The sequence below is a fragment of the Lacerta agilis genome, chromosome 3, assembly GCF_009819535.1.
Source record: "Lacerta agilis isolate rLacAgi1 chromosome 3, rLacAgi1.pri, whole genome shotgun sequence".
Classification (NCBI taxonomy): domain Eukaryota; kingdom Metazoa; phylum Chordata; class Lepidosauria; order Squamata; family Lacertidae; genus Lacerta; species Lacerta agilis.
Window position 1 is genome coordinate 92,344,943 of NC_046314.1, and position 24,794 is coordinate 92,369,736.

General features: G+C 43.6%; 1 protein-coding gene and 1 long non-coding RNA gene across 2 annotated transcripts in view; one reads left to right on the top strand and one right to left on the bottom strand.

The window, feature by feature from the left end:
- Positions 1 to 4,700, bottom strand: part of LOC117044223 — a 51,234-nt gene extending 46,534 nt beyond the window's left edge. Inside the window, exon 1 of the long non-coding RNA XR_004426276.1 lies at positions 4,581 to 4,700. This is a non-coding gene — a long non-coding RNA (uncharacterized LOC117044223). The remainder of the gene's footprint in view (positions 1 to 4,580) is intronic.
- The window catches only part of USH2A (usherin), a 454,712-nt gene that overhangs the window by 5,185 nt on the left and 424,733 nt on the right, over positions 1 to 24,794 (top strand). The gene's annotated exons all lie outside the window — the stretch shown is intronic.

Genomic DNA, 24,794 nt, shown 5'->3' on the forward strand with positions numbered 1-24,794 from the left:
GACAGGTCCGTTTATGGATCAGTACCTAGTGAAAAAACAGGAAGCAGAGAGTAGGAATGAATGGATAGTTCTCAAAGTGGAGGAATGTAAGTGGAGTCCCCCCAAGAATCAGATTTGGGTCCTGAGCTTTTTAACTTGCTCATGAATGATGCAGATTTAGGGGCAAGCAGTGAGATGGTCACATTTGCTGGTGATGCCAACTTGTTCAAGGTGGTTAATATAATAAAGGAATGTAAGTGGCTGGTTGGCCACTGTGACAATATGATGCTGGACTAGATGGGCCATTGGCCTGATCCATCAAGCTCTTCTTAACTAATCATGGGATTCCTATCAAAGAGGATATCAGTACTATCAGGGTATTCGCAATCTGCATAGTTTAGAACATTGCATTTTACTCACACAAGTACACCAGCACTTTTCTATTTACAATATGTGATGTCTAATTTATGTGAAGTATAACTTGTATGTGAACAGTTCTTTCTGTACTGGATTGAGCTAATGGTGCAATTACTATGCAAGACAGGGCCGTCTTAAGCATATCCAGCGCTGTGGTGCAAAGATCCCTCTGCCCCCCCCCCATTTCCCAGAGTTGTTGACCTTTTTTAGGGAGGGAACGCCAGCAGCAACGGAGGAAGCCTCTTGGGACGGGATGGCACTGCCGGCGACGTGCCCAACTTTGTGGGGCTGGAGGAGGCGGGCAGCGGCTGGAGGGCGGCTCCTCCGGTGGGGAAGAGGTGGAGGCTGGACATGGCACCTCCCGGCTCAGCTGGCCACTTTGTGCCACGGTGGCCCTGGCAGGTGGAGGCTCCGGGTGCGGCACTGCTTCAGCGTGGCATGGCGGAGGCAGGCAAGTGTGGCGAGCGGGCCAGGGGAACCAGCCCCATGGAGATCCATGGTGCTTGATGCCCAGCTCAAAAACGAAGACGGCTAGCAGGAGGAGTGCCACGTGTGCCTACGCCTCAACCCGTTGGGTGAGTGAGCACACCAAGCGAGTGGGCCTGCGCTGAGTGAGCGAGGGTGCATGCACCGCTCCTGCCAAGCATCAGCTCGGTTCCCTCCCCCCTTTAGCCTTCTGGTGCCCAGAAGAATTCGGTGCCTGCAGGCTAAAAGGGAAAAAACCGAGCCAACGTTCGGTGGGTGCGGTGTGCACACTCTTGCTCACTCAGCTCACTCGTTTGGTGTTCCCCAGACTCTCGTCTGGCGCCCTCCAGAACTTGGCACCCTGGCACCCTGCACCACTAGCATCTATGGGTAAGACAGCCCTGATAAGAGACTTTGTTGTTGTTGTTCAGTCGTTCAGTCGTGTCCGACTCTAAGAGACTACATGTTCTAAATGAGGGGTTGGCGACCTTTTGGGGCTGGTGGGAAATCTTGAGGATGTGCTATGGGCACTACTCACAAAATGTCTGCTATGGGAGTGTGACATAACACAAAATGGCTGCCATGGGGACATGGAGAAGAGACCAATCCGGTGCAAACAGGAACTGAGTAGGAAGAGCAAACAGTTTCTCATGCATTATGGGTTTTTGAGGCGATATTACTGAGACCTTTCATGAGCACCATAGGAGGTACTGGTGGACGTGTTGTGACTGACAGCTATTCTGAACAATAGGCTACATTCCACCTCATGTAGGTTCAGGGGGAAAAAAACATAAATCCTTTGTTAACCTTTTCAGCAATTGTGTGCAGCAGTTTTCTTTAATTCAGAATTGTTTTTGATAATTTCTTGAAAAACCTTTTCCTACTTTTTATTATTCCTCCCTCCCTTGGTTCTCTCTATTTCTTAATCCTGATGTACCAACAAATTGATGTGAATAAAATGTTTGGCTGTTGGATTAAAAGCAGTGACCTTAAGGCCAAGCTAATGAACTTTATACCCAGAAGATGTTGTTGTTGTTCAGTCGTGTCCGACTCTTCGTGACCCCATGGACCAGAGCACACCAGGCACGCCTATCCTTCACTGCTTCCCTCAGTTTGGCCAAACTCATGTTAGTAGCTTCGAGAACACTGTCCAACCATCTCATCCTCTGTCGTCCCCTTCTCCTTGTGCCCTCCATCTTTCCCCACATCAGGGTCTTTTCTAGGGAGTCTTCTCTTCTCATGAGGTGGCCAAACTACTGGAGCCTCAACTTCAGGATCTGTCCTTCTAGTGAGCACTCAGGGCTGATTTCTTTGAGAATGGATAGGTTTGATCTTCTTGCAGTCCATGGGACTCTCAAGAGTCTCCTCCAGCACCATAATTCAAAAGCATCAACTTGGATTACTGTGATGTTAAAAGGTCTGCCTTGGATTCGTATCGAGATCATTCTATCATTTTTGAAATTGCATCCCAGTACAGCCTTCGCCACTCTTTTGTTGACTATGAGGGCCACTCCATTTCTTTTACGGGATTCCAGAAGATGTTACATTTATGCTATTACTGTCAACCACACCTTGTGGACTGAAAAATTGCTAAATGCTGGGATTTTGCAGTGAAAATGAGGTCACATTTTCTGAAATGATTAGGATGCAACAATGCCTTCTGTGCCAATCCTGGTCTTAAACAGAGGTTGCAGTGAGACCTATCATGAAATGCTTGGAGTTTCCAAATTGTCCAGCTAAGCTTGCTTGCTTATTAATTTAAAGCATTTTTATCCCCGTTTTCAGCTAATAAAAAAATGTTGCTGGAGTAGCGTACAAATGTCAGCTATAAGAAAGTCCCTGCCTTCAGGATTTTAAATCTAAAAGACACAACACAAAAGGGAAAACCATTGGAGGGAAGGAGGAAAAAGGCAAAATTCAATGATGATTTCTTAGCTATAGAATTCTTGTAATGACCAGCTGGAGTAAAAACATTACAAGAAGAAGTGAAGTCCAAAGCTACTGGTAGGCCCCACAATCCCATCTCTCTCACTTTCCTATAGTCTGATGGAATAGCTGCTCAGACATAATGCACACAGATGTCAGGGACTGTGCTGAGGAGGGCTGCACTGAGGAAGAATGGTGGGATCCTCCCCGCCTCCCTGCCCCCGCTCATGATCAGGATCCTGAATCTTCCCAGGAGCAAGAGGACAGTATAGATTTGGAACAGTGGTTTGCAGAGGGACATAGTTCAGAAGGCAGAAGCTGGGAAATACTGGATGGGGGACAGCTAGGAGAAGAAGCACTGAGAGAAAGAAAGAGCTAACAGATTCACTGTCTCTGGAAAGCATTCCTCCACCCAGCTCAAGGACAAGAAGAGCTGATAATGTGGCAGAACAGAAAGCACATAGATTACGAGCTCAGGTTACAAGACGCAGTAGTGATGTGGGTGACTAGGGAGGAAGTGGGTGGGACTCTTAATTGGGAGCACCGCCGTTCCTAGGAAATGGATTATTTGTTCTTTTGCTGTGATCATTGAAGTTCCTAACTGGTAAGAAAACTCATTTTCCTTTGTTCTGCTTATCTACTGCCAAGGGGAGGAGGAAGCTGATTCCCTTAAGCCTGGCAACATGTGACTCAGGCTCTGTGGGTCAGTGGCTTGAACTTACCACTATTATGAGGGCTGTTCCCATGAGGTTTGTATATATAACTCCCACAACTTGAGGATATGGGTCTCAGAAAAGTTTGGGTGAGGAGAGGCTGCAATTCAGCAAGAGACCAGATGTTTTATGCATAAAGTGCTCTGTTTGAATGTGCAAGGCCCCTGGCAAGACCTGTTGTTTTGTTCTTCAAAGATTTCCTAGTCATCCCTCTAGCCCAGGTTTTGTGTATATTGGCCTAAGACACACAAATATGTTTTCGCTGTGCCAATTTTTTGTGAGGTTTGTCCACCTCTAAAATTTCCACTTTTAGAAGCCTCTAGACAGCTATTGTCAGAGTAGAGAATACTGAGCTTGATAGAGCAGTGGTCTGACTTCGTATAAGGCAGCTTGATATGTTAACTCATAACAGAATAAACTTTTTGACAGTGGGAAATGCATTTCTATGAGGAAAAAATTATGATGCTAGTCCAAAATTCCATGTTCCATCTTTCTACTACAGTAACTAAGAAGTCAACAGCTGACCTTTCCTCACCTTTCCAATACTAGTGTCAGGGCCTGAACAGGCTTCCCAGCCCCAGAACTGTTTTATTTATGTTATTCATTCATATATTGTGAAACTGATTTAAGCATGTAACTATGATGAGTACACAATATCAGTTAAAACCAAAACAATGCAACAATGAAATCAAAGGAGGGGGGAGTATGGGTCATCTGACTAGAAGGTTACAGGAACAGTAATTTGTTTTCATAAGAAGGGTTGCTTGAATAGCCAACTCTCAAGTTGGTGCCTAAAATTCATTACCAGACGGTGCTAGCTTGATTTCATTAGTTAGAGAGTTCATTAATCCTAGTGCCAACACACTAAATGCACAGTTTCTTGCTGAGGACAGTCTGACAGTGCCACGCACTGCAAGATCTGCCTCAGGGTCAGATTATAAAGATCAGGCACAGGTATAAGGAATGAGGTGATCTTTTAAGTTCACTGGCCCCAGGTTGCTTAGGGCTTTATATGTTAGGAGTAAGACCTTTACTATTGGATCCTTTTGGAGAGAAGATTGAGAGATTGCTGTTACTTACTCAATAAAGTGGAAGGAGCAAGGTTTCCAGGCTGCCATCTCTTAAAAGAATTGCCAGGGTGCAATCCAACACTTGGTGTCCCACTTCGTTGACCAGAAACTCAGTTCAGCTTTGCTCAGTCTTCACTTTTTTAATGGCTTTTTATAGTTCAGATACCATGCAAACTTGGCAGTTCCACTGTGCATTATTTTATTGGCCTTTTAGGCCAGGCTATGGGCCAGAGGCTCTAGGGCAGCTGATAGAAACTCCCCCATGGTAACAGTTAATTTGAAAAGGGTAGCAGATCGGCTACACCTGGAACAGGTACAAACCACCTGCCACAGATAAGTTATTGCAGGTGATACCTAATCTTTGTTCTGACTGTTTTGTAGGATTGAGATGTAATCTAGTTTTCTTGGGATGCTCGCTCACATACTCTGTCTGAAAGAATAAACGAAAAGATGAGATTTTAAGTTCTTTAGGAATGTTGTGCTTTGATATCCACACTGGATATGGTGTGAATGTCTGTAAGAGTCTGCCAGCTAGGAATGTTTGTTGCAAATTCAGTGTCTGTAATTATTAAATTATGTTTTTACTAGCCTTTATTTTGCCTGATCATATCTGTGTAACTCTGCCGTGTTTTGGCAGACAGCAGCACATTAAAAGCCTTCGAAAGAAAGTTTAAATACGAAATGCAAAGAGGTAACCAGAACTGAATTACTCTCCTGGGAGCAAAATGCTCTTAGAGTGCCTGTTGAAATCAGCATTATCATTTCAATGCATGTCAAATGTGAGTCATTTCCTAGTTTAGGCAAAATTTCTTTATAAATCTTTAAATCTTCCAGTTCTTTCAAGAAAAGGTTAAAGTACTTATGATTTAATGAGACCGCTTTACATCATAACTGTTTGACTATCAAGAGAAAACTTGTCCTTTCCAATTTGTAAAATCTTTTTTTTATTATTTTCCTCAAATGTTTTTAGGTAGTCTATATTTTATAGTTAATGCCAAGAAACTGACAACCTTAAATAGCCTGAGCAAAACATTTACTTCCTCATCTTAGGTGTAGAAAGTAAAAGTAAATCAAGAGGAGCTTCTCTCAAGGTTCGCAGGCTGTGATCAAGGCACTTATCTGTAATTTCACGTTATTTGGGTCTCAAGTATTTTATCATCTTTTATTTTTCAAGTTGCATTCACTGGTTACCTGTAAGGCTTAAATGCTGCATGCTATTTACATGGGAGTAAGGCCTATTGCTGTATCTGTCCACACCAGCTGCTATTTAATATGATGTCATTTTGATGCCCAGTTGATTGTTTTACTTATATTTTATAAAAGGTCCTGAGCATGATCATGTATGCAGGGCCAGCCCAGGACATTTTGCTGCTGTAGGCAAAACGCCCTGCTGGCCCCACAACCGCAACTGCGCCCTTGCCTGTGGCCGTGCCTGCACTGCATGTTAGGAGCATACTACTCTCGTGTAGGACCCTAGCAGAGACACATGCCCGACTGGCATGTTCTCTCCCTCCTGGTTGATCGTTCAGGAGCTTCAAAAGCTTTCTCCAACCCAAACATCACCGCGACTGATGCCTTGGACACATCAGCACATTTAGGGATCCGCAGAGTCTTCGCAGTTTGCGTAACAAACTCAGTAGCACAGCATTTTGGCTAATCTACTTTATTTACATATAATACACTCGGAGCATTCTGCTTTAGCTCCTTCCTCTTTTTCATCAGACAGCAAAGAGAGAAAGAACAAAGGACAATAGTCCCACTTCACGGAACACAGTAATACCAAAACATCCTGTCTCTGTCACTTCCCACACTGTGGAATGAAAACATACACTGTCATGTGATAGACAACAATCCCATGACTGCAGACACGGGGAATGAATCTCCAACACTGCAGCCACAATGCAGTGACAGTAACAAGAGTCTGGCGGTGAGAGCAGTGGTACTGCTGCAGTGGTGAAGGCAAAGTTCCAGCATAGCTGGCAGCGGTGCAATGGTGAGGGGAAGCAGGTTGGCTCAGCCACCTGTGCCAAATAGCTTCGCCTCACCTCGTTGATGGATTGCTCCTGCATGAATGTATGAATGGCTCCATAAAGGGGCTGGGCAGGCTGTTATGCTTATTAAACTGTAGCCAGCAGGGCCGTCTCATCATAGGGGCTGGGTGGCGTGGTGCATCAGGGTGCCAGGCCCCCCAGGGGCGCCCCTGCGAGCCCGTTGGCATACCAGGCGCCCCCTCCCCAACCCGCGCCCGCCCCGGGCGCCGCACCAGCGCCACGCCCCTCATCCCCCACTCGCCCACCTCCCTCCTGTGCTGGCTGCCCCTCGGGGATGAGGGGTGTGGCGCTGGAGCGGCGCGGGGCTTTGCACGCCCTTCCCAGCGCTCCAGCTGGGGCTCCGGAGGGTGGCCGGCTTGCAGCGCCACGCCCCTCATGCCCCGCTCGCCCACCCCCCCTCCTGAGGGGCGGCCAGCGCGGGAGGGAGGTGGGCGGAGAGGCGGCCCTCAGGGGGCGCCGAGGGATCATCGCACCAGGGCGGCCGATCCCCTTAAGACCACCCTCATATTGAAGGAACATAATTTATGGTGGAAAGTTTTATGAGAACAATCCACTGTGCTCCTGAGTAGCTTCCGTTCATTTTAAGGTGTTTTTGGAGGAGAATGTCCCAGAAGATTTAGTCTTAAGTCTTTTAAATCATGGGTGACAACTCTGCAGTTCATACCAATAATGGAAGTGATACCAAAATAAAGCATTTGTGCAGAGAGTTAATATTTTTGCTGAGTATGCTCTTCCCACTGCTATGTTGGGAGTTCCTGCTGTTGTCCTGGACTGTCATGCACACACTACCAATGGACTGACATGAAGCCAGCATGGGTGCTTTGTTGTCTGTATGGATTGGGTTCACTGATTCCGTACATCTGAAATGTTGTTGGGAGGGGGTGGGATCATAATTTGGATGCCCTTAAGCATCTGCCTGGAAGTAGTTCTTTTCCAATGTGCCCTATGGATTAATCAATGTGTACTTCTTATTGCTAATCTCTCTTATCTCTGCAAGTACTTTCTTATTCTTTGGGTGATAAAAGAACAAAGATTTTCTTCAAGAACAATACCTCATTTGACATCTATATCTTACTGTTAATTTACATGATTACATACAGTTCAGAGTGTGGGGGAGAACCCTAAATCAGTGGTAGAACTGTAATTTTAAAGAGGCGGAGGAGGTGGGGAGAATGCCTGCATTATTATAAGATTGCATCAAATGAACTCCAGTAGCTTTCGTTAAAATTAATTTTGGTAAACCTTTTTGATGTAGCTGTTTTGGTGTTAAAATACAGCTTGATAAATCCTTTAACTTGTCTCTTTTGATGTTATAATCAAGATCCTTGGATTTGGAATCCTGTTTTATTTGTAATTAGGGGAAAAACACAGTAATGATGTGGCAAGGAAGCAATTGTTCGTGATTGGTTTTTACACGTGATGATGAGGCACCCTTGATTGTTACGGCTTATTCCTAAGGCTCTGGTCCTGTTAATACTTGTTTAACAAGGGGAATTTCAGCAGGTGCTGATTCTCTTGCAGGAATAACAAGAGCTGCACCTGCCCAAGGTTCGGCGTAACTATAAATTGTACAGGTGTGCCATATTTGCCATTGCATCAGGTCTCTCTGCTGTTTAATATTTTAGAAGTACTCTTTATGATGCTTGAGACTACCAAAAATGACATTGTTGGTTTTGAATTTGCTTTTATATTTGTGTTGCTGAACATAAAATTTCTCTTGCTCATTTAAAGTTCTGCTCCTTTCCCCTCTTTGCATTGTGAGTGGATGGAGGGAAGCTTGTTGCAGATGAGGAGAAAGATAGTGACTTTGCCACACTGCCTGTTCCCTGTTAAGGGCTGTCACATGGAAGATGGAACAAGCTTGTTTTCTTCTGCTCTGGAGAGCAGGACCAGTGTTAGGGTTTCTTACGCCCAGTGGCGTTGCTAGCCTCTGCGCTGCTGGGGGCGGCGGCAGCGCAGAGGAACCCCCCTGGGGGAGGGGCACGACGCGTGCGTCGTGACGTCATCATGACGTCACGACGCACGTGGGTGCAGAAAGGGGGAATTTCCCCCTTTCCGAGGCTTTTTTTCGGCGGGGGGGGGGCCGACTAGCGAGGAGGGCGTGACAAGCGTGACACCCTCCTCGCTAGTCGACCCCCCCGCCGAAAAAAAAAGCGGCGGAAAGGGGAAAAAAGAAGCAGAGCCGGCGCTCTGCATTCAAGCCCCGGCTCTGCTTCCTTTCCCCGCCCCCCCGCGGGTTTTTTCGGCGGGGGGGGGTCGACTAGCGAGGAGGGGTGACAAGCGTGACACCCTCCTCGCTGGTCGACCCCCCCCGCCGAAAAAAAGCGGTGGAAAGGGGGGAAAAGCAGAGCCGGCGCTCTGCATTCAAGCCCCGGCTCTGCTTCCTTTCCCCGCCCCCCCCCCGCGGGTTTTTTACAAGCGTGACACCCTCCTCGCTGGTCGACCCCACCCCCGCCGAAAAAAACGGCGGAAAGGGGAAAAAAGAAGCAGAGCCGGCGCTCTGCATTCAAGCCCCGGCTCTGCTTCCTTTTCCCGCCCCCCCCGCGGGTTTTTTCGGCGGGGGGGGTCGACTAGCGAGGAGGGGTGACAAGCGTGACACCCTCCCTCACTGGTCGACCCCCCCCCCCGCCGAAAAAAAGCAGCGGAAAGCACCCCTTCCAGGTGCTGCTGAGGGAGGGAGGGAGCGGCGGCGTGTGGGCGTGGCAAGAGGGGCCACCGCTTGTCACCCCCACCCGCCGCTTTTCACCCTGTCACTGGGGGCGTACCGCCCCCACCGCCCCTCCCCAGCGACGCCCCTGCTTACGCCCTAGGCAGACCACCTTCTGGCGCCCCCCGCCGCCGTCCCCGCCAAAGCCTGCTCTAGCGGGAGGTGGGGGTGGTGGAGAGGCAAGCAGCAGTTTCTCCACTGTAGCAGAGAAGCTGCTGCTAGCCCGTCCTGCCCCCCTGCCCAAGCCTGGCCAGCGCCCCCTCTATTTTGGCGCCCTAGGCAATTGCCTAGTTCGCCTTAATGGACGCGCCAGCCCTGCTGGAGAGTACCAACAACTTGAAGTTACAAGAAGGGAGACTCTGACTAAACTTCCACGGAAATAGCTGTTTACTTGGCCATTTTCCTATGTTGTGAAGGCTGAAATTTCAATTCAGCGGAGCAGGGTCAAGATATTAACTGATATGCATGAAATTTCAGATATAGCTATATAATCCCTAGTGTAGTAAGATAAGAGCTTTGGAGCAGACATTATCAAAAAAAAGTTTTATATGTACCACCCTAATGCCCTACCCTCCGCTGGGCTTCCCTCCCCCACCTCCAGTCTCCATTGTTGTGTCTTTATCTGTTGTGTGTCCTGACTGAGGGGGGAAACAGAAGAAGGATAGCCACTGGTCAGGGATGGTCTAGTTGTCAAAATTTTTCTTTCCCCCACCTCCAGCCTCCATTGTTGTGTGTCCTGGCCGAGGGGGGAAACAGAAGACGGATGGCCATCAGTCAGAGATGGTCTAGTTGAGATTTCTGCATTGCCCCAGGGGTTTGGCTAGTTGACCCTCAGGGGTCCCTTCCAACTTTACAATTCTCTTGTGCAGGCTTGTGCAGAGTTTTAGGTACAAGTTGGATGCAAGGGTTGCATAGAATTGCAGCCCATCTTATGCACCGTCAGCTTGGGAATAAGTCCCACTGATCATGATGAGACTAGATGGCTGCTGTGCAGTCCTTGTTTTTTTTAAAATAACAAACGTTTTCCTTTTCAGATAATATAGAGCATGGTGAAATCACAATAAATAAAACCTCCTCTTCAGTAGTTTCAAGCACTACTACAGGTTCCACATAATATCTGTACTGCATTGTTTACTGTGACAGCACCTGCACTTTGGAACTCCCCGCCTATTGCAACAAAGCACGTGCCTTTGCTAGACTCTTTTCGGGCACCTGCTAAAAGCATTCTTCTTTAGGCAAGCATACCTAGATGCTTAGGAAGTTGAAGTAATTTTAATTTTAATATTTTAGCTTTTGTATGTTTTAAGGTAGGATTGTTACGGTAATTTATCTTGATTTTACTTATGTGGTTTTTTGTTTTGTTTTTTTGTTTTGGTAAACCACTTTGCAGGTTTTTAAAAATAAATTTTATTAAATAAATAAACAATAAATATAAATAAAACAACACAAGCCAAAACACAATCCATCCTGTAGATTTAAGTATCTGTCCATAGTCGCCTACTTGTTATCAGAGGCCCAGAATCCACATTCCTTTGTAAGAAAATATGAAATAACGCAAAACCATTTTTGCAGGCAAAAATAAATAAAAAATAAATGAAAAAATAAATAAATGAATGAATTGGGGGGGGGGTGACAAGAAATTTTCCACACCGAGCACCACCTGACCTTCCTATGCCTCTGGTTGCAGGCTTTCCACAGGTATCTGGTTGGCCACTGTGAGAACATGATGCTGGACTAGATGGGCCACTGGCCTGACCCAACAGGCCTGCCTTATGACTAACTATGAAAGTCTGTTGCAGCATGGTATTAGGTGGAGGCCCAAGTGATCTCAGTGTCAGCTATCGCTGTTCTTGGACCAGGATAGCCTCGTCACAGTGGTTGATGTAATAGCAACCTCAAGTGTGGACTTTTGCGATGTGTTCATGGGAGTCTGTCTTTAAAGCTGTTTTGGAAGCTGCAGCTGGTGCAAAATGAAGTTGCTCAGTTGCCAAGTGGACCACTTTACCATACACATCTAAAAGCTCCCGCATGACCTGTTAACTTATCAAAGCCCTAAGCAATTTAAGACCAGGTTAGTTATGCCATGGCCTGCAGACGTTCATTTCATGGCAAGTTGCAGGAGGGCTTTTTCCAAGGTAGCCCTCAATCTGTAGAAAAACCTCTACCAATATATGGCAGATACTTACTGTGGTGACCTTCTGCGAGATCTTAAAAGCATATCTGTTTGCTCAAGCTTTCCCTAGTCTCTGATACCAGTTGAATGGTCACCATGAATGGAACTGTTGTTTTCTACTGAATTGTTTTATTGCACACCACTTTAGCATTGTTCTAATGATCAGCAGTATATATAGGGTAACTATATAGCTAAATACAGTTTGACAGTGCAGAGAGCCCTTTGTGCTTTGGGGCTGTTTGTGTTTTAATCCAGTTGAAAAAAGGGCAGAATTTGAAGTGTGAGTGTAGGTTAAATAAGATATGTTTGGTGAGCACCCCAATATGCCTCTTTTAGGGTTTTAAGGCCAGAAGAGTTTAGGAACCAGTGCTACTTTGGGTCCAGCTTGCATTGTCACTTCAAGCCTTTTTGGCTCAAACTTGTGCATGTGACTCACCCAGGTCTCCTTTGACAATCTTTGATGGGTGCAGCCAGTGCTTTTTTCGGGGGGGGGGGGAGTTTAGGGGTACTCTCATTTTCCTATTTATATTGAAATACTGCCCCTCAATGAGGCCTAACTTAGATTGACAAAATGTTTAGGGGTATGCGTACCCCTTGCGTATCCCCCAGAAAAAAGCACTGGGTGCAGCTGTTCAAAAAGTAGAACTTTGTCAGGTTTGGGGCTCTGAGCCTGATGTGAGAATCTGAATCAGAATCATAGAGAGAGGTTCTCTGCTTGTCATCCAGTGGAACTTGGAGTCTGAGGCTGGATCTAGACACATCAAAGAAGCATTTCAGTTAAATGCGTTGTAAACTTTGTATGAGAAATCGGGTTAGCAAAAACGGAACTCCACAGTGCCATCTGGTGTTAGAATGCATAAACCACACATATGGAAAGCACTTTTTCTTTGCCCATGTAGCTGAGTCCTAAGTTAAGTCTAAGTGTTCCAGATCCTTTAATATTAATATAAGTTGTTGTGTTGGTTTGATCTATCTCTTAAGAACACCACAACATCCTTGATGGATCAGGCCAGTGTCCATTTAGTCCAGTATCCTCTTCTCACACTGGCCAACCAGATGCCTATGGGAAGTCTGCAAGCAGGACCCAAGCACAAGAGCACTGTCCCGTCCTGTGGTTTCCAGCAGTATGCTGTCTCTGACAGTGGAGGTAGAACATAGCCATCAGGTTAGTGGAGGTACCACAAATTTGTCTAATCCTCTTTTGAAGTTATCCAGGTTGGTGGCCATCACTAACACTTGTTGGAGCAAATTCCATAGCTTAACTATGTGCTGTGTGAAGAAGTATTTTCTTTTTGTCTCTCCTGAATCTTCCAACACTCAGTTTCATTAGATGCTTGAGTTCTGGTGTCTTTGTTCCTCTCTGCATGGGTTTTTACTAAATTACTGTAGTTGGCTTGTAAACACTGTCACTGTGAAGAAAACCCACCGCAGAACCAGGGAAGTGCTACTAGCCAGCAAAAGAAGAAGAAAAACACAACTCCAGGCACTTGAATTAAGGTTTATTCCAGACTCAATGTGTTTTGGAACAAATCATTCCTCAGGGACTTGCTTTAGCAGCAATTCATAGTGAATATGTGGGGCATGGCTGTGCAACAGGAGTGACTACAGTGCCCTATGTATTTGATTAAAATTGCTGCTAAAATATGCCTCCCCTCCCCAATAAAGAATTTCCTCCAAAATACACCAGACTTGTAATAATGCTATATAAAGCTTGTATTTCCCTCTTTTTATCTTTATTTTGTCAGGCACTTTAATAAGGCAGCAACTGCCTTTCATATGTTTGTACAGCAGCTAGCTTATGGTTGGAGCTAAATGTTAAATTGCATCTTTTAGTAGCATCAGCAGCAGTGAACTCTTTGGAGTGGAGTTTTGGAGTCCTAAGTTTGCTCTTGCCCAGGCAATTAATGGTGTACTTGATTTGTTACATTTGAAATATCCTCCTGCATGGTACAGGTGGGCATTAAAGGCTTTTGCAAGGTGATCAGAAGGAACCTCTTAGATTATCTGGAGTAGCTGAGGCACCTTCACAGGCAGACCACATTCTGGTTTCTTTCTGATCACACTGTGTGAGGTTAAATTTGTATTAATACAAAGCTAGTTCTTCAACATCAAGTTAATTGCTTCAGGTGCTCACCAGAGTCCCATCATTGGTTCCTTCCTTTCTTTTAATTTACATGGTTCTTTGAGGGATTCAGGTTGAACTAGTGTCACTGCGCACAAAAGGAAAGTCTTGGATTGCAGGAAAACCATTTCCCGTTGAGAAGGGATTAACATTGTAGGAGATAGTGAGAAAGAAAAGTAAAGGAGGGCAAAGAGAAAAGCTAAAATATCTTTTAGACAAATGCTAGGAGCATATGTAATAAGACTGCTGAATTGGAGTGACATGTTTTCAAGGATAAGAAAGATATTATTGGAATAAGAGAGACAACCAAGAAAATGAAAGGGGATTTAAAATGCCAAGATAGAGAAAGAGTTTTAGTGAGGGGAAAGAACTAATATAAAGCTGGAAGGAAGGTAGCAATATTGGTGAAGGATGATACTGAATTTGCAGCAGAAGTTAAAAAACACACATGCACCACACACTGAAACACTCCTATAAACATTTTGACGGATTCAACAGAGAGAGTTTCTGTGGATGTTGAGGGCAATACAAAGTAGCTGGGATATTTCGAATGTTGCTATTTAGCCAAAAAAGGAAAGTAAAAAGAAAGGGGGGGAGTTGAGGACTTTGATCACTGGTGGGATAAAGAAAGGATTTGAAGAGGGAAGGGATTTCCTAGTGAATAGTTGACATATTGAGAGTTTTCTTTTTAAAAAACAACAACTGCAAATTTCCAAAAGCTAGCATGTGATCGTAACCCTTCCTACAGTTTCTGAAACAAAATGCCAAGCTCTGTATGAAAGTGTGATCTGAATATTGTTGTGCACAATGTATATATCAACCTGAATCTGTGTATGGATATGGTGAACAGGTAGGATCAAGCAATCCTATCAGCATTAAATTTGAAATACATGTGCAAGTATGTATTAGACAGCCAAAATGGTCCCAAAGTTATTGATTTTTTTTAAAAGCAGAGCTAACTTTGAAAGGAAAAGCTAAAATGCTCTGGGGATTTTTGCTTGCATTCCTGTGATGAATGGGAAATCCACTCCACACAAGTGGAAAATATACAGCCTATGAAATGCATTGAGAAACTGCAATTAAAATTCATCCCAGTTAAGTCAAAAAAAGGAAAAGCCTATATGGGCCTGAGGCAAAAGAAAGAAAGGCAAAGAGATAACTTGCTCCTCCCGACCCTATTCTCTTCCCTTTCCCCCTCACTCTTCTTTACCAATCCTCCTTTATCCTCCCTGGATCCTCTGTTTTATGACAGTTCTGTCACTCTGATCCCCTGATGAGGTTTCTTTTTCTGTCTTCTGTGTCTGCCATTGCTTTGCAGAGGAGTGGGCAAATCCTTAGAGGGAAGGGTTAGGAGACATGTCTCTATTTTCCCCTTTCTCTCCCTACCGTTTTTTCCCCAGGTCTTTTTTTGCCCCTCAGAATAGCTTCAGGACTCAGATATTCCCAGATAACCTAGTGGCTGTACCTTGGCCTTACAGATGTCATTGAAATCTTTGCATGCTAAGGTGATAAAGGAAGATGCAAAAAGATGAGGTGGATAGACTGATAAAATGGCTGGGCTCCTTTAGATACTCCGAGGGTGTTTTAAATGGGATAAATGTGGAGCAGCTAGTACTGTTGAAGCAGCATTTGTTTCACTACAGAGCATGTGAAAAATGGAAGCTAGCCCTAGCATGTCTTTGTTTGGGGGAGTAAAAAGAAAGAAAGGGGATATTTTGGTTTAGAGTTGGTAGTGGTGGTTAAGAGTCCCTAAATGGGATTTCAAATGCAAACCACTTTCTCTTTCAACATTCTCTCCAATAATTAGACTGAGATGTGAATTGATATCTCTGTTACATAAGCTGCATTACATTGAGTCAGATCATTGGCCTGTTTAGCTGTTTAGTATTGCCACACTGGCAGGCAGTGACTCTCCAGGGTTTCTCTGCTCTACCTGAAGATGCCAGGGATTGAATCCAGACCTTTTTACACATGCAAAGCAGATGGTAATATGCTTCTTAAATTGTCAAGACTTCTCTCTCTCTCTCTTTTTAATTGTTCTTTATTGATTTTTTTAAAAATGCATATTTATACAGACATTGTGTAATATCACTTATGGTAGGTAATATGTAAGAAAATAAATAAATAAATAAATAAATAAATAAAAAGATTTAAAGAAAGAAAAGATGAAGAAAAGAATTAACAAAGCCAAAAAACCCCCAAAGAAAACAGAAAAACACGAAATTATTTACATTATTTACATTACATTTACATTATTTACATTACATTTACATTACATTAACATTATTTACATTACGTATCTGAAGAAGTGTGCATGCACACGAAAGCTCATACCAAACTCAGTTGGTCTCTAAGGTGCTACTAGAAAGAATTTTCGATATTATTTACATAGTAAAAGTACACATCTGTACAATCCTTCCAACCATTCTCATTATACTGTTGATATATCATTCTTTTTTACACAGATTTATATTGTATGTCATTTCTTTCTATTGTACTGCATGTGCATTCCTTTGATCTTTTTCTTTACAAATATCACTCAGTTTCTGCTAATATGGAATTATTTGTACAATAAAGTTTTAAATAGTTTTAAATAGTCCTTAAATACTATCCATTCGCTAGATGTTTTTTGTTTCGATATTCTTCTTACTGATCCCGTCAGTTTTGCTAATTGTAAATATTCTAACATGAGCATCTGCCAATCTATAATCTCTGGTAGCATTTCATTCTTCCAATAATTGTCAGCCTTCTCTAATTGTCTAGTAGTTATTGCTGAAGGATTCTGTAGGGAGAACTGAACTCTTCCTGTGTATTTTTGTTCATAAGGCAAAGTGCTAAATCAAACCCTTTGAATATGGCAAAAGGCCACATGTATACAACTACATGTTACATGTTATTACACGCACATTTCTACAATAATACCTACTGAGTCCCCCCCCTTTTTTGGAAAACCTGTTCTGGAGAGGAGAAATAGTGGAAGGAGAAGATGCTTAACACTCCCACAAACCATTGCTTCACTGTCACAACTCCCGCTACACTAACAAGTTTCCAGATACCCTCACAAGAATGCAACCCAAGGGGAATTCAACTAGAATAGTAGGTGCAATCCTCATGGGCAGAAATACTCAAGGAAGAAGGACTTTAAGATGGGTGGATGTTTTGTTTTGAAAAGGTGGGATATTGAAGGCACAATTGCAGTATTGTGTAAGAAAAATGGGAAGTGTCTAAAGAAACTGGAGGGGCTGCATAAGGGACTTTGGAATTAAAAGTGGCATATGTACTAACGAGTAGTAGCTAAAGCAAGGCAGGAGAACCTCAAACCCAGGGTGTGCATGTGGTCCTTGGGGCCCCTCTATCTAGCCCCCGGGACTCTTTGCAGTTTGTGTCAAGTACTTTTGCCTGGCCCTGCCTAACACTGGCAGTTGCTCATGAAAAAATGTGACCATTGGGTTGAAAAATTCTTTTCACCCTTAGCTAAAGCTTGTAGGGAGAATACTAGGAGAGCTAAAGCTCAGAATGATAGTGCAATTCCAGTAGGTGGCTGCCTGGGGTTGGCTTATTCACCTTCACATGAGGGGGTTGTTCCAAATGCCATGAAGGAGATGACAGCACACCTGCTATTGTAAAAGCCCTCCCTGGACCCTGAAGTTTTGACAACTACTGCCAAGTCCCTTTTTGAGTTAGGTGCTTGAGAGGAAGGTGGCAGCTCAGCTGCAGGCACTATTGGAGGAAGCAAACTGAGTCAATATCTATTCCGATTTGGCTTCAGACCTGAGTTTGTCATAGTATCGGCCATAGTCACCCCAACATATGACCCTGTTCAAGGGAGAGACAAGGAGTACAATGCTACTGCTGCTGTAGGCTCTCTCAGCAGCTATTGATACCATTGACTATGGTATCCTCCTGGACTGTCTCCATAGGTTGTGAATTGGAGTCACAGTTTACAGTGTTCCATTTCTAACTGCATTCCTGGTACCAAAGAGTAGCATGTCTCCATCTTGGCAGCTTAGCTGTGGGGTGAAGCAAGGCACGGTTCTGTCCCCAGTGCTTTTTAACAGCTATATGAAACTATGGAGAACAGTCATCAGGAGGTTTGGGGAACTGTGACATCAGTACAGCACTCAGATCTACTTTTCTGCTTAATCTCCCTAAACCTAACCCTATCCCTGGAGATAGTTTGAGGCCGTAACTGAGAAGGCTGCTCTGTCCTTGGTCGCTACTTGCATCACTTGTGATAGCAAGCGGCCATGGAGAAGGGACTCTCATGGTGATTACAGAACACAGACAGGTTCATGCAGGTGGAAGTGGCCCTTTTTGTAAATATCTTGAGCTCTGAAAGGGAAAGTGTGGTAATGACTAAAACAGGCCAACTCTTTAGCCTCTGTACTTCTCTATTGGCAACTTCCTTAAACATACTTCTGGTTAGGTGGGCAAAAGATGGTATGGGTGGTGAGCCTTGGAGTTGTGTTATGGCAGATTTTGACACTTGGCAGAGCAAAACGAAGTGAGTTGGATCCCAAATAGCACAAGCCCGATTTGTATAACCTATGACCCTCTCCAAAGCCAAATGCCCACTAGATAACTCAATAAATCTGCTTTTGCACCCTACTTTCTGCAGGACTGCAAAAACAGCAAGGTTGTTAAGAACCCAGCAGATTGTAATGCATGACTAGTGAGCCTTCATCTTGGTGGGTAACAAATCGTGCAGTCCCTGGTCTATAGTAAGGCCAAAAATAAAAAATAAATAAAAATCAGGTGAGAGTGTGGCAACTTCAAGTGGCCTTTAGCTGTCAATCATATTTGTATTCCTTCATAACGAGTTGTGATGATTTGTTAACTGAAGGAATTTGCAGAAGGCCGAGCATGACGGCAAGGTCTTATGGCCTCTTTGCCCACTTGATGACTGACCGACCAATTTCCGACGATGCTATGAAGGATCATAAAGTTTAGTTCCATGTGCATTGTGATGATAGTTGCATCTATATTTAAAGCTTTCTGTCACCGAAGCACTCTTGGTGTTGTCAGGCTGTCTGTTGGGCTGGATGAGCTGCAACTTCTTGCAATTGAATGTCAATAAGACCAAAGCAATTTTGGTTGATTCATAGCACCAGCTTAAGCATATTCACTTTCACAGATTACATTTGACAGATAGTTACCTTCAGTTGAACTCTGTGGTTAGAAGCCTTGGTGTACTCTTGACAGAGAGCTTAAGAGTTGATGCCTAATGTATATTTCATGCCTTATTTTTACCTACCTAATACTGCATGGGAATGCCCACGTTTTAATATATTCAGAAAGGAAGTTATAGTCAGTCCAGCAGTTATCTGTAAGTACGGTGCCATCCCGATCCAATTTCAATATTAAAAATAAGCTTGGTTTTCCAATTAGGCAGTTTAAATTCAAGAAGGTTATCTGACAGGGGGGGGGAGGGAATTTTCCCACCTCAACCCCCAATAGAAAGTAATAAAATTGGAACCACAAACACAAAAGGAACAAAAGTTAGGAAAGGTTGTGAGAGAGGCTACTGTTCAGAATACAGCACATTCTTTCTTTGCAGAAGATCACCATCACAGTCCAACCCCAGGGAATTCCTAGGTGAAAATGTAGTAGGAAGCAGGCTGGCTGGGAAGATTTTGGACGTTTGGTCAGAATGCATATTGGGGAGGGGGGAAGCACAGAGGAGAAGGTCCCCTGTAACAGAAAACAAAGAGACCAAGTCACAGGAATCCAATTAAAAATAGTACTAATTTAAACAGATACAGAAAACACAAGCCAGAGCCACTAAGTCATGAAAGACGAACAAGGACCATGGTATAAACTATAATCCAATTCTCACAACATGTAAACAATCATAGAATTATCCAAACCATACAGGACGAGATCTCTAGGATTGAATCATTTCATACTTTTTTGACACTTAGAGAACATTCATGGATAGCAGCAATTAACCGCTTATTGCCTCAATTTATTTATTTAACCTCTATATCACAATTCATCCAAGGATCATAGGGCGGTTTACAATGTAAAAAAAAATACATACCATTATAACAAACAAAAACAATACCCCCTCACACATAGTTTAGAAGGCCATAGATTGCTTAATTAGCCAAAGGCCTGGGAGAAGAAATATGTTTTTTGCCTGGTGCTTAAAGATATGTAAGGAAAATGCCAGGCATGCCTCCCTGGGGACAGCTTTCCACAAGCGCGGAGCCACTGCAGAAAAGGCCCATTCTCATTTTGCCACCTTCTGGACATCTCCCATAGGAGGTACACAAAGAAGGGCCTCAGATGATTATAGCAGGGTCCAGGTCAGTCCATATGTTTGTAGAGTGAAGAAGACTATATGTATCAGTTCAGAAAAATAAGAACTATACACCCATAAATGTTAAGAGTAGTTTCACAGTGACTCCATTTTTAACAATGGGAAAGAGTAACAGAACAGCAGAGCAGCAGTGGAATCAGCTTATCTGAAATGGCAGGGAAACATATTTTTGTTCTTGCTCGGATTGGAGGAGAATTTTCAGCTATCTTGACCCACACAATAGGGTGCAGACATAGTTGTCACACAGATGACAGCACCCCGGCCGGCAGCACAACCCCCCTCTCAGTCAGCGCCGGCCCTCTTGCTCAGGCACTACCAGTCATGGTACAGCTGAAGGCTTCCTCCGCCAAGCCCAGCTTTCTGCTCTATTGCTGAGATGTGCAGAGAGCACACACACGCCCCCTAGAAGAGAAGTTTGGAGTTACAACCCTTTTTTGAATTTCAGTGGGTTAACTCTGAATGGCACTGTGGGTTAAACCACAGAGCCTAAGACTTGTCGATCAGAAGGTTGGCGGTTCAAATCCCTGCGATGGGGTGAGCTCCCGTTGCTCGGTCCCTGCTCCTGCCAACCTAGCAGTTTGAAAGCACGTCAAAGTGCAAGTAGATAAATAGGTACCGCTCTGGTGGGAAGGTAAACAGCGTTTCCGTGCACTGCTCTGGTTCGCCAGAAGCGCCTTAGTCATGCTGGCCACATGACCCGGAAGCTGTACGCCGGCTCCCTCGGTTAGTAAAGCGAGATGAGTGCCACAACCCCAGAGTCGGCCATGACTGTACCTAATGCTCAGGGGTCCCTTTACCTTTTGCTCTGAGTAAAACTTAGTTCAATACCACCTATAGTAATTTTATTGATTCCATTTTTAGTTCCTTCGTGGATGCATAAAGATCAGGGTTTACAGAAGACAGTTTTTCAGCTAAAACAGCACCATAGTTGGCAGCAACATCAGGAAGTTTTGCTACCCAGCTTAGATGTTACCATTGGTCTGTCAGACATTATGCAGATAAATTATCTGAGCTGGCTTGTCCTCCAGGACGTCATCCTTTGATTTCTGCTGTGTTAACATGGCATTTGCATTTTTTTTGTCTTCTCAAGAACGAGGCCCCAGACAAATTCCTCGTGACATATGCAGAGAAGCCCTTTCATGTTAAAGTGACGTGTTTCTTGTTCTCATGTGTTTGCTATATAAATTCATTATCTCTTGCCAATCTTTAGATCTGCCAAGAACCCTCTGTGTTCTCTCAATTTTCATTCCGAATCAAATATTAAAATGCAAACAGCAAATGATTAAAAATATTCTCTCCACCCCACCCTCACGGTGTGCCTCACAAGAGGATAATGATATACAGTAGATTGCGCAAATACAGTACAAAGGTTAATACAGACGGGTGTGCCACATAGACTATAAGAGGCTGGGCACGGTACCAGGATAGAAGCTGCCATTCTAGCAATCACTGCCATGGCATTCAAAGGCAACACCAAATTGGGGGGTAGAGGGAATGCAATAGGAGCAAGATGTGTGCATCAGACTCACTTGACTTTTAAAAGGCTTGTCAGACACTAGATTAATGAACTCTAATCTTTACCTCGTCCCACTTTTTAAAAGCTTTTTTTGGGGGGGGGAGATTCAGCATAGGGATAGAGTTGCTGAAACAAGAAATATGGGAAATGCTGAGCATGCCTATACTACATCTGGGGTGAGGAACCAGTTGTTATTGAACTCCATCTCCCATCTTCAATAGCCAGCATGACCAATGGTCAGGGATGATGCGAGTTATACTTCGGTGCCCTTGGGGTGGCACAAATCCCACATATCTGTGCTAAGTCTAGTGTGGTGTAGTGGTTAGAGTGTTGAACTAGGACCAGGGAGACCAGAGTTCATAATCCCCACACAGCTCACCAATTGCAGGATCCGCCCTATAATCAACTTCTTTTATGCATTGTGCTTCAGTCATTCACCCTCAACCAGTCCATCATGGAGCCGAGTTTGTTTATATTGACTGATTTGTTTCTTAATCCAGAATCTGAATAATCATCAGGCAGTCTTTGATTTATTTATTAACTTGAAACAACACGGCTTCAAGAACCTCTGAATAGGAATGGTGTGGGCATTCCTAGCAGCAATTTGGAAAGCCTTGGGATTCACCAGTCTTCAAGGGTAGATTATTGGTTCACCAGCCCTGCAGAAACCTGAAATCACAACTTTATGCTTTCTCATAAGGTAATAATAATCTGTCCATGATAAGGGAGTAGCAGTTGTGTTCCCCCACCGACAGGGCGCCATTAGCCCATGCAGTATGTGGAATATGGAGACCATCCGTTCTGGGATGCTGCACTACTAATTCCAAGGCCACTTCCACCTCCCAGCCGGTTGCTTGGTGTACTTGCAGAATTGATGCCTTGCTTTCCAGGCTCCTACCACAGGGTGCAACAATTTTGTATGTGTAATTTTCCTTATTGAGAGCTGATGATTGAGGCTGAATCCTTGACCACCAGAACTCACCAAACCCTCAACAGTTCCTGGAGACATAACACTCAACTGGGTTTGAAACTCAGGGGTTTCCCTGCTTCACCCAGTCAGATTTCACTGAAGTATATCAAGTTGGCACCTTCATCCAAGTTCAAGTCCTGGGTGATTGTTACTCTATTAACAATTTTATTGACATTACAAAATACTAGTCATAGCGTCAGAGAAGAGCTAAAAGGAGGGTAACTTTCAATGCTGTTGCCCTACTGCACTTGATCTTCTCTGTTCTCTCCACAAGGCCACATCTCCCTCACCTTTAATTGGAATGCCCATTACTCTGCCCAGCCTGTTTCAAGCCTCCTCTAAAAACATCTAACAGCCAATATTAAAAGGCATTAAACTAAACAGCTATTCTAGTTAAAGACCAGGAAGAATTTCACTTTAATAAATTGCATTATAGTAGAAAGCAGAATAAAGAATCCTCAAAAGCAAGCAAGAAAGTATACAGGAGATTCCCCTCTACAAGCACTCACATGAGTCCTGTTAAAAAATAACAACAACAAAACACTCTGCTACTCTCACCAGGAGAAAACCATTACTATTTATGATACTGGAATGAGAGATTACGAGAACAGCAAACTCATTTTTACCTGTGACCAGTGCCTTATTAACCCCTACACAGTCCACTGACCCATAACCATTGAGTTCCTATCGTTCCATATAATTAACCATTTAATGCACTTCTAAAGCAAGGCATCCAGGAAGCACAGATCATAGGGTAGCGTATGCACAACACTTTGACCCCTTTCCTTTTGGTAAGCCTCCTGTTCTCAAGGTAGCTAATATGCCCCTCACTTTGCTTTCTCCATGACTTTATTCTTGATTCAGTGGCTTTCACGGCCATACACTTCACACACATTAAAAAAAATAACTAATGTGTATTTGGGTTGCAGTTGTACAATAGAAGAAATTATTCATGCCCTTGGGCATCAGATAGAACTATTCCTGTGTAACTGATGGCAGGGTTGCACCCATAGTATTTACCCTTAAATAACTCTAGAAGGGAGGCCACCCATTGTTTCTAGATTAAAGATGGGGTCCATCATTCATATAACAGAAGCTGCAGAAGTTGCTTGTGCCATGCTTACTTTGGATAGGGGCATAACTGGAGAGGAGCATGCAGTGACAAGTAAAATTCTACCACCATGATTTTGTTTTCAAGTTAGAGTGATGGTGGAAGTTCAACTGATTGCTATATTTGTGGAGAATTTCTGATAGCATATTGGGTGGTATCTTGTGGACAGGTACAGAAAGACAGGTAAACTTATCCCACCTTCTCTTCCTTCACTACAAATGGCTTGGTTCTCATTTCTAAAATCTCCCACCTCATGCTCCACCACAAGTGCAGTGGTCACCCTCTTGTTGGTGCCTTCCATACATCAAAGAACAGCATATTGGGAAAGAAATATGCTGGCCCAGTTACAGAATTCCTGATCTCTTGATAGATGTACAAAGTCTTGACCTGTATGCTTTCTGAAATGATTTAGGTCCTACTTCCAGGTTTCCCATAACCATTTGGTTGACCACTGTGTGAACAGGATTCTGGATTAGATAGGCCTTTGGTCCAATCTAGCAGTGCTCTTCTTATGTTTTTAAATTAGCTTTGATTTTCATGTGTAACCTAGTAGCTTGGCATCAGCAGGATAACATATATTTTTATATGAATTGGGGTTTTTTTTTAAAGCGCTGAATCTAAAGCACAGAATTGGTTCTAACTAATAAATGTGCAGTCAAAACAAGAATGTTTAGAGAACCCGAAGGGATAATTCATTTTATCCTTGAGTTTCTTGATTTCTTCATAGAAAGGTATCACTAATTTCTTCTTTTATCACCTCTACTATCTGTTGTATTTTCTTGTATCTGTTGTCATCGGTAACTACTGTTGATTTGTTGTCTCTATTAAGCCATTCAAGGAAGCTATAGACCTGTCATTTTGGTCATAACCTTAATCTGTTTTCTCACCTTGGAATTAATGTAGTGTCTATTCCTGTAGAGTGAGTTTATTCAGAAGGAACTTGATATGCACCAGTATTGGGATTGAGGAAAGGTGGGGTAGTGAAGAGGATGGAAGAAGATATATGCATATATTAACCTAATAACAGTCTAAGTTAAGTTGCATAACAGCTCATATGTAGAGAATACCTGTTATGATAACTCAATGAATGGAGTTGATAGAACTTCAGTTTACTTGATTGTAGAACACTGTGCTATTTTTTTCCTTATAATCTAAGGTTGGTGAATTGAAGGTCAGCCTCCGTGTCTGCTCTGCCACCACTATATAACTAACCAATTTAAACTGGATATTATGTAAGAGCCCAGCATTAATT